Genomic DNA, 13,193 nt, shown 5'->3' with positions numbered 1-13,193 from the left:
TAACTTATAATGGCGTTTGTATGTGCAATATTGTTAATCCATAATGCCTACGTAGTAAGGTGCCAAAAAGTGTGTGTGTGTGTGTGGGGGTGGGGGGGGGGGGACACGTTTATATTTACACACTTTTACACTATTATAAAGCAAATATAAAGCAAAATATCTGAAAAGTGGGGGCACATGCTATTCTGTCTGTGGGATGGTGCATATAAATGATCCCTTGCTACTAATGGGAAAATGTAGCGGGTTTCCTTTCTAAGACTATAATTATGTCAAAATTACCAAATGTTTGACATCCAATAGCCGATCATTAATAAATCAATGTGCTCTAGTGGTGTCGTTAAACAAAACAAACTTTTTTTTTTTTTTTTTTTTACTATGTATTTCCATCATTCTACCCTCAAAATTAGTGATCTATGTAAAAATGCGTAGTTATTCGTTTGAAATCGTATATAGCTGTTTGGTAGTAATGCTAATATGTATAAATGTTGTTATCCAGATACGGGCATTTTCGTTCAATTCGGGAAAAAGTCAGCCCGCGCTCCTACAAAAATAGGAGCCCGTACACCTATGATAAAATGTTCCGTTGGTGTTAATTAATATCTATATGAATCACACACCGAAGCCTACAGACAGAACACTTTTATAGACAGATGGTTGATACAGGAAGCATTTAACAACGCATTCAACACATTTAGGTTATTATTACGGACATATGGTTAAGGACCACTGTCACGGGGATTCTATAATACCCGTAACTGAATAAAACACGAGTGTCCAATCTCTCTCCTAACTGTATATCTATTAGATCTCTCTGTAACGGGCGGTATTTACCCGAGTATGGCTCGTCTTTAGGTATGATCAGAGATACGATCTTATATAAGTATATATTAGTATAGCACGTTTAGTTCACTAGAAAACACAACAAAAACACAATACACTTTGGAATCTGTATTAACCTACGCTGACAAATGCACTGCCGCAGTAGTTAATTAATAACAACAATAATAACAACCCAGAACTGATCACTTAATTAGTTAATCTCTAGGTGTCTAGTTTACACAATATGCTAATCACTTCACCGTGACACAACACCCATACGTGTAATAATTGAGAAACGCTTCCAGGGGAACTTAATTAATAAAGGAATTACAGCTCTATTCCTAACTGGTTAATTTTTAATTAACCCTAACTACTCATTCAGTAACCTTGTAACACAGAATTAATACTGGTACCTATCACAATAAAGACAATAACCTACAGTTTACCTAGGTCTTCTAGGATGACTGGCTAAGCTTTATATTACCAAATACTCGTATAATGTTAGAACAAAAAGTCTACGATTTACTTCGTCAGATGACCGAAGACACTGTCTAAAGAATATTGGTATAATACAGTATTAAAATATTAAAAGTCACATCAATCACATCAAGGTTATACAACAGAGCAGAAATAATATATATTTACCAAAGTCCAAACGGACTACGTTCCCGGGAAGCCTTCCTTTTTGGTTCTCCTCGATATATCCAAAACACTAGCTATTTATTATAAAATCAGAATATTGCCTGGGGGTACAAGGCAGTCCTCCCCCTATCAAGTGATATATCCCCAACTCCCAGAGACGCATTTTTCTCTTTGATCGCCAGACTTACTGACGCCTTGGTCGCCAAAATCACGGTCGTCGAAACCGCACTCGCAGAGGTATTACGTAACTACTCGCCACATGGCCTCCACACCTGCTCTGGGTGTGTATTAGAAAAGCTCGATGACCGTCGCGCAAAAGTATTACGTAACAAGTTGCCCATCTGGCTAAGTGCAATTTGGCACTGCACACGGCCTTCTAAAACAATAATATCGCCACAGGCGAAAACAACATTAAGAGCATGTACCGTCACAACCACACAGATACTGAGAGAGGAAACCCGCTATCGCCACTTCATGGGCTACTCTTTTCGATCAGGTGCAAGGGATCTTTTATATGCACCATCCCACAGACAGGATATCACATACGTCCCCGCCCCTTAAATGCTACATATTCTAACCTACGTGTAACCATCAAAGACAGATTTGAAAAGGCAATTGAGTATTGTATTATGCAGATTTTAAAACAATACACACACAGACACACACACGGCCTTTGTTTTACCAGTTGTGGAGCACTGACTAGAACGAAAAATAGCCCAATGGGCCCACTGACGGGGATCGATCCTAGATCGATCGCGCTTCAGGCGAGCTCTGTGCCACTGAGCTACGCCCCCTCCTCCCCCTCTTAATACAGTGACACAGTGTTATTTATAGCAAGTTCGGCTAAATGCATGCATTTACTATTTCTCGTTCCAGCCAGAGTACCACTACTGGTATATCAACGGCCGTGGTATGTGCTATCCTGTCTGTTGGATAGTGCACATAAAAGATACCTTGGTACTACATGTAATGGACAAATGTAGCGGGTGTCCTCTCTAAGATTATATGTCAAAATGACCAAATGTTTGACATCCAATAGACAATGATTAATAAATCAATGTACTCCTGTGGTGTCGTTAAATAATTATTAAAAAAAACCTTTAATGTTGTTGCTGGATGTATTTTAACGCCTTTACAGTTTAGTTTAGTAGAATCTTATCTGAAATAAAATGCATACATGCATATAAAATGTGGTTGTTTGTACTAATTATTATCCATATGAATAACATACCAAGGCCCACAGACAGGGCACTTTTATAAACAGATGGTTGATACAGTGACACAGTTTTTCATTTGTAGCAAGATGCCAGGATCGGCTAAATGTATACATTTACTCAAGTATTAGTGAGTAAGAATAAATACTGGCTCTAATTGACCAGAAGACACTTGGCGCTATTTATGATTGACTAAAATCCCGCGGAAGTGGGCGTGGTGCTGAGGTGCTACTCCACCCAGTCACCCCCTCCCCCCCCCCCCCACACACACTGACACTGAGGTGGTCAGAATATGCACTTAACCCCAACCCCACCCCCGCTGAGAGGCGAATTATCTGCCTCCCCTGCCAGTTGTTGGCATGCATATTCCTACACTTATGAAAATATGTTATCTAAACAGGCAACACATGTTGTTAATCTGACATGCTAAAAAGTTTCATTCTTTCTTCTTCTTTTTTTTTCTTTCTTTAGAAAAAAAAATAACCCAACATTTTCTGCAACCATTCTTTATGTACTGAGTTTTAAATTGTAAACAGTACAAGTTTTTGTTTGACGAATCGAAAACAGGAAGCACCGCCCTAAAACGGTGTTCACGTGACTTGTAGAATCGCTTGCCATGTGTTTACCGAAACATGTACTGCACATGTAGTGGTCCTTCTCAGTCTGTTCCCCGTTTAACCTTTCTTCTCAAACAGTGTCTGCTGAAACACTGCCGCTATTTTCTCCCACATGTCGTCTGCTAGTGCTAGTCTCTTCCAAAATGTCGTCTGCTGGATGTAGCAGACGATCGCCTCTGGATCAGACGAAAGTTTATTAATTTAGTGAGTAACCGGAGCCTCCAAGTAGTGGTTGTACGAACTTTGGAAAGTTTAAACGGACGGGGAAAACCAAACACATGAAAGGTGAGTGTCCGTGTTTTATGCGTTGCCATACAATGTCGGTGGTATTTCTTAGTATAGGTTCAAACTCTGTGATAAAGGCGGGTTGGGCAAGTTCACCCGTTTTTTTGTTTTTGTTTTTTTGTGTGTGTTATTCTTACGAGTTTGTGAGTGTTCTTAGAAATAATTCATTATTGGCGTTATGAAAAGGTTTGTCAAAAATATTGTACGTGTCACGTACATTGGACGTTTGATGTATTGAACGGGTAGTAGCGACCTGGCGTGTGATTAAATAATAAACGTTTGATGTATTAAAAACGTCTGATGAGCATGAAAGTGTGATATGTGGGCTAGTGATAAAATAAATATATCTTCGTGTCAATTACTTCTAAACAATAGGGGGTAATTAAATAATAAATAAAGCATGGCTATTAAAATGACATACCCTAGTTTTTAAATACTATGGCGTATTTTTCACAATTAAGAGGCGTTTTTGATAACTGAAATCAGACATACCATTCCCCACAGTGTGCACATTATATTATTTTATATATAAATATGTATGTGTGCCTACAAAATGTATATTTTTGGGCAAAAATAAAATGTGTGTTTATTATTAGATTTTATTGTTTAAGATTATCCATTCCGGTACATACGAAGTGTTTCTAATCATCCTATACCGAGAGGCATAAATAACGCAATGGGTATTTCACTGAATAATCTCTTATAGAAATGTCAAATCATATGTATTGAGTAAGTAGAAAAATGACATATTGGTAACAAGTGTAAGTAAGTGAAAGAAGATTTTGTTCTAATTAGAAAAAAATGGAACAAAATGAATTATTACTAAAAAACATAAGTTGTGTGTTTATTGCAACAACACAGCATTGCACATGAACATCTTTTTGCATGTGCATTGCCTGCTCTCGTCTTCCTATAACAGTAACCGTTTTTGTGTGTTTTATTTCTTTTTTTAATATGCCACGATAAGTAAAGTTAAAAAATTGCTGTTTTATTGCCAAAAAAACGCCCCAAGTTGTGTTTTTTGTTTAAAAGCACATTTTATTAACAAAAATTCCCAATTTGAACAATATCTTCTTTCAGTTACATTATTTGTTACTAATATGTCATTAGCCGGCATGCCTAATATAGATGACATAATATAATATAATATAATATCGGCGAAATACCCATTGCGTTATTTAGGACGGGACGTAGCCCAGTGGTACAGCGTTCGCTTGATGCGCGATCGGTTTGGAATCGATCCCCGTCGGTGGGCTCATTGGGCTATTTCTCGCTCCAGCCAGTGCACCACGATTGGTACATCAAAGGCCGTGGTATGTACTATCCTGTCTATGGGATGGTGCATATACAAGATCCCTTGCTGCTAATCGAAAATAGTAGCCCATGAAGTGGCGACAGAGGGTTTCCTCTCTCAATATCTGTGTGGTCCTTAATCATATGTCCAACGCTACTATATAGTATTTCTAATACCACGAAATGCAATTTTCATATTTTAAAAAACGTACGTACCCCTGAGAAGTAATGGTTACGGAGACGAGCTCGAGTCTGCTTTTTCAGAGTATTTCCCTGTACCATCGCAGACTCTTATTTCACTCTATTGTAACTTTATCCAAATGTGTTACAGCTTTGTAGATTAATCAAACTTACTGTCCATTTTCCCGAGTTGAAACTAGGGTCTACTTTAAAGTACGATATCCCCCTGTAGTCTACTAGTATCTGTAGTCTTGACACATTTTCAATTTTTGTTTTAGGTTGCACACTAACATTTACTGTTGCATGTATTTCAATATAATAGGTTCAAACTAGGTTCTGAGACTTTAAACTACGATATCCCTCTTTAGTCTACTAGTATCTGTAGTCTTGACACATTTTGTTTTAAGTTGCGCTCTCCCATTCCTATTGACTGGTGCATGTATTTTAATATAATTTCTATATTCGAAAAAAACAAAACAAACCTCACCGAGATGACTACAAGCGTGCTATTTTTAGAAAGTACAGTCACTTGGTAACTACAATGCAAAAACAAAAATCAATATAGGTTGACCACAGAAATTTCAGTTATCAACTTTACGTCAGAGCATCGCCTCATTTTGCTGTTCTATACTAATAAGTGGCAGAATATATTTCATGCACAATTGTTGTCATTTAGTAATAAAAATAACAAGTAACTTCAAAACAATGGTTTATTTAAATACTACAAAACAAAGTCAACCTACTTGTACTCATTAAAAATAGATCTGAAAAGACATTGTAGTATTTTATTTTTATTTTTTCTTTGAAGACCTATTTCTTAAACCAGACTATAGCCTCTATTAGAAACATACTTATCTGCCCTTGATTTGCATAGCTCTAAGCGGCCCCAATCAGCCACTAAATGACTTACGGCGCGTTCACGCTCCAGTCGCTTGCAACAAAGGCCCTTTGTTACTACTGAATTGTGGAGTAGTCATGGACTTGTTCTTTTATTTTTTGACGTTAATAAAGTTTTATATTATTATTAAGCTGCTTCACAAAGTACGACACGGAAAAAGGTGATGTGGTGCCTTTATCCGTTACAACCACTGGTCCAAAGACTTTTATGTTCTATTTATTTTGTGAACAATGCGCATGATATAACTTTTACTTCTAATGGATAATATATGTAGTTGACAGCAGTGAGTTTCTTGGTCAACAATAACCAAAACAGCGCACCTGAACCTTTATTCATAAGCGCAAATACTTCTTAATATGACTGTAGTAGTAGTTGTATTACAAAACTATACATAAATGCTGTGTAAACACTTAACATACCGTGATATAACCAATGCTTACACGCCCGGTGGTGAGAACACCATGCGTTATTTTTGTATAACGCATAGTTATAGTTGTTACCAATGCGCCAGTTGTTCCCAGGATTAATGCATACGATATAACACTTCTGTAATAATAGATTAAGTGAAGTATCTATTGAATTTATTTTATAGTATTGAATGCCTCTCAATATATTTATTATCCACGGGTTGAAATGTAATTCAAATGTTGCCCAGGATCGTTCAGTATTGTGCGTTATTACCTGGGTTATTATCTGAGTTATTACCTTGGTCGTTCTGTGAACAAAGTATTCTTGAAACCTATACTGGCGTTGCCCAGCTAATATTCTATCACAGGGGAAGCAGTACTAGAACGGGCGTAGGAAGGTGCCAAAAAGTGTGTGTGTGGGTATGTCGGCGGGGGGGGGGGGGGGGGGGGGGGGGGGGGGGGGGATATATATATATATATATATAAATGTATAAATATATAAAAACCATCGCTGCTGCTAAAACGTGGAGGGCACATTCCCTCCTGCCCCCTCCCCTCACCCCGCTTCCTACGCCAGTGAATAGACTATTGGATTCGAACAACTACAAATAGGTCTATTCATATAACACTGAGCTCGTTTTGGTGAATGAAAAAAAGAAAGAAAAAAAAAAAAAAAAAAAAAAAAAAATGACTCGGTAAACTGAACAAAAAAAGGCTTTTATTTTCCCTTGACTGCAAATTACAAAATCAGTACACAGAACCAAAGTTTCACACGGGCATATAACGGTCGTCTGGTTCGTGTAGGGCGGTTACCATTGAGAACACGTGTAAACGGTAGTACGGATACACGAGACACGTGATACGCGATACCATACACGAGATATGAGATACAGAAAAAATACTGTTGACAAAACACTAGTATAGCATTATTTCAACACAAGAAAACTTTTGTTTTCCACGTTTTACCAGAGTGCGGGTCACAGCCATGTGGTTTAAGCGATCACCTGATGCGCGGTCGGTCTAGGGTCGATCTCTGCCGGTGGCCCATTGGGCTGTTTCTCGTTCCAGCCAGTATTCCACGACTTGTATATCAAAGGCCGTGCTATGTGCTATTCTATTTGTTGGGCGGAGCATATAAAAGATAGCTTGCGACTAATGAACAAAATATATGGCGGGTTTCCTCTTTAAGACTATGTGTCAGAATTACCAAATGATTAATAAATGAATGTGCTCAAGTGGTGTCGTTAAACAAAAGAAACTTTCAGCTTCCCAGGTTTTACCGCTGGTTGATTACAGCATCAGCCCAGGAGGTTACAACTATAATTCATTTCATCTTATTTTCGTGCTTATATCCAATTAAGGTTCAAGCACGCTGTCATAGGCACACCAGGACAGTGGATTAGTTGTTAGTGAGAGAAAAGAGGGTACTGTGGCCTTATACCTACCCATTGAGCCCTTACGAACTCGCCGATACCGGGCTGCGAACCCTGTACCTACCAGCCTGTAGTCCGGTGGCTTAAGCACTGCGCCACCGAGGCCGGTACAACCATAATAAACATTTTCGAAACTATCTCCAAGTTGAGCCCGCTGACGTTTCACCAACTAATCACGAACTGTTTGATTGGTTCCCGATGTGGTTTACTGTGAAGCGTATAAGCAAGTCTAGCGGACGTTTTTCTGCTCGGTCTATTTGAACGCAGCCTTCGCTGCTGCCTGCTGTAACAGTAAATAATAAACACATGTCTTTAAATTATGTTGCAAGATTATTAATTGGCTGTTATATAAAAAGCGAAAGGTATTGTTGTCAAAGGTGGAGAAACATGATTAGAAAGTTCACTTAGTATAGTTCTTGTGTATTTTATTGAAAGGGACATTCCTGAGTTTGCTGCAATTTTTAATATGTTATCGACTAAAAGAGACTTTTTAACGATTGTAATTACATATGAAATATATTTTTCTGCATAAAATATTAGTGGCTGTATAGTAAACGTGTTTCTGATCGTTCTAATATTTGTACTTGGTTAAATTTCATTTTATTTCCAACCCCCCCCCCCCCCCCCCCCCCCCCCCCCCATTGTTTTCGTACGTACGAAATTAATTGAAGACAAAATCCAGCCTGGGCTTCTTACAAATATCAAGACGACAAGAAACACACTGAATATACAGACAATGATATTCTACACAAGAAAATATATTTAATATGTAAGTCTAATCGTAGAAATATTTTATTAGTCGGAAACATCTTACAATGCAGCAAACTCAGGAATGCCCCTTTAAATCCCGACGTTGAGACCATTTAGCCGATATAGTTTCGTGTTTCGCATCTTGTATCTGGTCTGCGTTCAGCCAGCCGTTTTTTTCGCTAAACGTTTGCGAACTATTTCATCTGGTGGTCATCTGGTTACCGACAGAATAATGAAATGGTTGACATCCAATAACCGATGTGTTGTATTGATGTCGTTAAACAAAACAAATTTAACTTTAATAAATTAATATGATTATATGATTAATTATGCTAAAACCTCAAATTCGGGAAAAACATTATACAGATATTCGGGCAAAATATGCTAACCCGAGACCTTTTTACCATGTATTTCCATCATTCTACCCTCAAAATTAGTGGTAATCCATGTAAAAATGCGTAGTAAATTCGTTTGCAACCCTATATAGCTGTTTGGTAGTAATGCTTAAATATAATTAAATGAGTTTTTTCCAGATTCGGGAATTTTCGTTTAATTCGGGAAAAAAGCCAGCCTGCCCCCTACAAAAATGGGAGTCCGTACGCAAAAAAAAAAAAAAAAAAAAAAAAAAAAAAAAACCACGACAACAAAACCAACAACCAAAAAACACAAAAAACAACAACAACAAAACAACAACAAACAAGAAGCAAAAAACTAATGATAAATTTTTAGCTACATTAACATTTATTGGGCTATATCACTGTTTGCTAAGGACTGCCATCTGCCCCGGTCGTGTTCGACTGAACACAAAATGGACATCAAAATAGATTGTTTGTTTATACAGAGCATCGTTAATCGCCGTGTAACGTTGACACATGGCCGGCAAGAGAGCCACCATCTTTACCTTCGGTACATTGTAAATCCCGCGATCAAACTGCGATCCAGTCATAGCCTCTAACGCATAGCGCCGCTAACAAAGAGGATTTGCATTTTTATCGCTTTCTTGCTTTTTTGTGATGCACAATCTTTTAGCCACTTCGAGGCCAAATATTCATGGGTGCCGAGTTTTTTTGTTTAAGGAAAGCCATTAGGAAGACAAGAACAGATAGGTTTTTTTCTCTCTCTAGAATTGGGATTTAGCTAAAGACGACGCGCTTGGAATACAGTTTATAACCTACTGCGATCGTTCTTTAAAAAATCGAATTAGGTTTCACTTTGTTTCAAGTTATTTATTTAAAGTTGATTTTTTTAATTAATTAAGTAAGTAATTAATTAAGTAAGTAAGTAAGTAACTTATCAATTAATTTAATATTAAATATTACAGAACTCTAACTTTCATGTCCATGGACTTTGTTTAATGACAACACTAGATGGACGCCCATTAATTAATTATACTAGTCTATTGAATATCAAAACATTCGGTAATTCTTATTCGTTGTTTTCAAAGACCCGCTGCATTTGTTTTCCCATTAACAGCATGGGATATTTTAATATTCACTTCCACACAGATAAGACAGCACATACCACGTCTTTTGATATACCAGTCATGAAATGTCCATGGACAGGTCGAGAATGAAAGTCACCGTGATAATTATAAAAATTACCATTATATGGTGGGCATGGGGATTCTTGGGTGTCGGAATATGGCAGCTTCCGGGGTGGAAGGGGTTGGGGGAGGGGTTGGGGTGGTGGAAGGGATATATTAATTTGATTTTCAACTGGGGAGTAGAAGAGCCCATTGTCCACCACACTGCTTCTGACGCCTATGGCGGTTACACACCATCATTCGCATTTACATGACTTTCAATACAATTTCTATATTAGAATATATTCTGTTAAACATGGGGCAGGACGTAGTCCAGTGGTAAAGCGTTCGCTTGATGCGCGGTCGGTATAGGATCGATCACCGTCGGTGAGCCCATTGAGCTATTTCTTGTTCCAGCAAGTGCACCACGACTGGTATATCAAAGGCCGTGGTATGTGCTATCCTGTCTGTGGGATGGTGCATATAAAAGATCCCTTGCTGCTAATCGAAAAAGAGTAGCCCATGAAGTGGCGACAGCGGGTTTCCTCTCTCAATATCTGTGTGGTCCTTAACCATATGTTCGACGCCATATAACCGTAAATAAAATGTGTTGAGTGCGTCGTTAAATAAAACATTCCGTTCCCTGTAAAACATACAACAATATCGAGAGTGTTACGTGACTGGTAGTTTTACGGACTACTCTCCCTTAATAAATACCTAGCAAGAAATCCATATAAGCTGACCATAAACAAATTCCAGTTAGCCACCCATATGCCAGAGCACCTTTTCATTTTGCTGTTATACTGGTGACAATATACAACACTTGCACTGTTGTTATCATTTAGTACTAAAAATAACAAGTGACTCCTTCAAACAAATTGATTAATTAAAGTTTGTTTGTTTTGTTTAACGGCATCAATAGAGCACATTGATTAATTAATAATCGGTTATTGGATGTCAAACATTTGGTAATTTAGACATAGAGTCATAGTGATGAAACCCGCTACATGTTTCCATTAGTAGCAAGGAATTTTTTATATGCATCATCCCACAGGCAGGATTGCCCATACCACGGCCTTTGATACACCAGTCGCGAAAGAGCCCAATGGGCCCACCGACGAGAGAGAGAGAGAGAGAGAGAGAGAGAGAGAGAGAGAGAGAGAGAGAGAGAGAGAGAGAGAGAGAGAGAGAGAGAGAGAGAGAGAGAGAGAGAGAGAGAGAGAGAGAGAGAGAGAGAGAGAGAGAGAGAGAGAGAGAATTAAAATACCATTTATATTACACTCGTGTATGTTCATTCGTTGTAATAAAAAGGTACACATGTATTTTACACTTTGATTAACATCCTTCTTGAAACACTGTACTCTTTCCGAAGTGTTTACCTTTGAATTTGAAAAGAATTTTCCTCAGATCTTCGTCATAAATCCTTGTCTTGTTAGCGTGTGCACGAACACATGTAAGTGATTGAAGTACAAATACTGCGATAACCAACGAAAATAATGTTTGTGTAAAGTTTATTTTGTTTAACGACACCACTGGAGCACATTGATTAATTAATCATCGGCTACTGGATGTCAAACATAGGGTTATTCTGACATTTGTAGTCATCAGAGGAAACCCGCTACATTGTTTTTTTTCTAATACTGCAAGGGATCTTTATATACACTTTTCCACAGACAGGGTAGAACATACCACGGCATTTGATATACCAGTAGTGGTGCACTGTGTGAAACGAGAAATAGCCCAATGGGCTCACTGATGGGGATCGATCCCAAACCGACCGTGCGTCAAGCGAACGCTTTACCACTGGGCTACGTCCCGCCCTCCTGTTCCACGAGTAATGCGCTTATGCAGAGCAATGATACTATATTTAGTAATGTTCCGAACATGACAGAGCAATGATACTATATTTAGTAATGTTCCGAACATGACAGAGCAATAGAAACCACAAGTTTAGTTTAACGTTAAATGATGATTGTTAAAACTCGTAATATTATAAATTATATGCATGCTGGGTAGTAAACCAGTTTGATTTTATTTAGTTTGTATTTTACTATAATAATTGACGAAATGCATTATCTTTTGATATAAACATTATTATTATTTTTTCATCAAAATGTAATATATAGCAACATTTTATTAATATACATGTATATGTACATGCACATATAAGTACAGTTGCAATTTTATACTTTAAAATTTTATTTTGTTTATTTGAGCCATTTAAAAATATATATGAAGTTTTCAGGAGGAATGAATAGCCTACACTGACAATAAATAATTAAAACAGGTGCGTATCTAGAGGGAGGGTGCAGGAGGGAATCCCCCTACATGGGATTTCGAAATGCGATAGAATACACGAAATATATTTTGTGTTTAGTGGGAGACATGTTAATATATATTGGTTGCATTGGTGTTTCTGTAGAAGACTACCATAATAAATAATTTATTTTGGTATATTTTTAAATGGTGTTGGTGCTTATCTAAAAAGTAGCGTCATTGAATGCTGTAAGTGCCCTTTAAAAACGTTGTTTCCCTTCCCCCAAATACTGTAGGCGTCATTTTAAAACGTTACACCCCGTCCCTAGAAAAATCCTATATTCGCCTCTGAAAAGTTATATTCATTTATAACTAATAACACTATTACTAGTATTTCAATAATACATAATTATTTAAAACATATTTTACTAACTTGCTACGATATATATATATATATATATATATATATAAACACACTGACCTGTCTTGGTGATATTCACTCTGTAGAACATTAATGAAATAGAAGCTTAAGCTTACCGTTGTGACAGCTTCGCCATCGTTAATAATTAATATATTATAAATGCATACCAAATAACTTAATGTGTTCTTGTACACGTTCAATATGCTCATAGACGTCAAATAGCGATACCGTTCACATATTTCTGAATACAAGCTAAATAGAGTAACTTTGACGTCCATAACCATATTGAAACGTCATCGCATTGTTGACGTAATAGTTCTGTTTACGGCAACGTCCGTAATATACGGAAACTATCGAAGTGCCATTCAAAGATTTGTTTTTAAATTTAAAAGTTTCAATAACAAACGAAATTCAAAGCAGGCCCGTAGGATCGACATATTGTAAATTGTTACATCC

General features: G+C 37.4%; 1 protein-coding gene across 1 annotated transcript in view; it reads left to right on the top strand.

Annotated features, from left to right (window-relative positions):
* The first annotated feature begins 3,319 nt into the window (after positions 1 to 3,319).
* Positions 3,320 to 13,193, top strand: part of LOC121375198 (beta-1,3-galactosyltransferase 1-like) — a 36,131-nt gene continuing 26,257 nt past the window's right edge. The window contains exon 1 of the mRNA XM_041502495.1: positions 3,320 to 3,577. The gene's annotated coding sequence lies outside the window, so the exon portion shown is untranslated. The remainder of the gene's footprint in view (positions 3,578 to 13,193) is intronic.

This window comes from Gigantopelta aegis, chromosome 6 (assembly GCF_016097555.1).
Source record: "Gigantopelta aegis isolate Gae_Host chromosome 6, Gae_host_genome, whole genome shotgun sequence".
NCBI classification, from domain to species: domain Eukaryota; kingdom Metazoa; phylum Mollusca; class Gastropoda; order Neomphalida; family Peltospiridae; genus Gigantopelta; species Gigantopelta aegis.
This window is presented reverse-complemented; position numbering and strand designations above follow the sequence as displayed.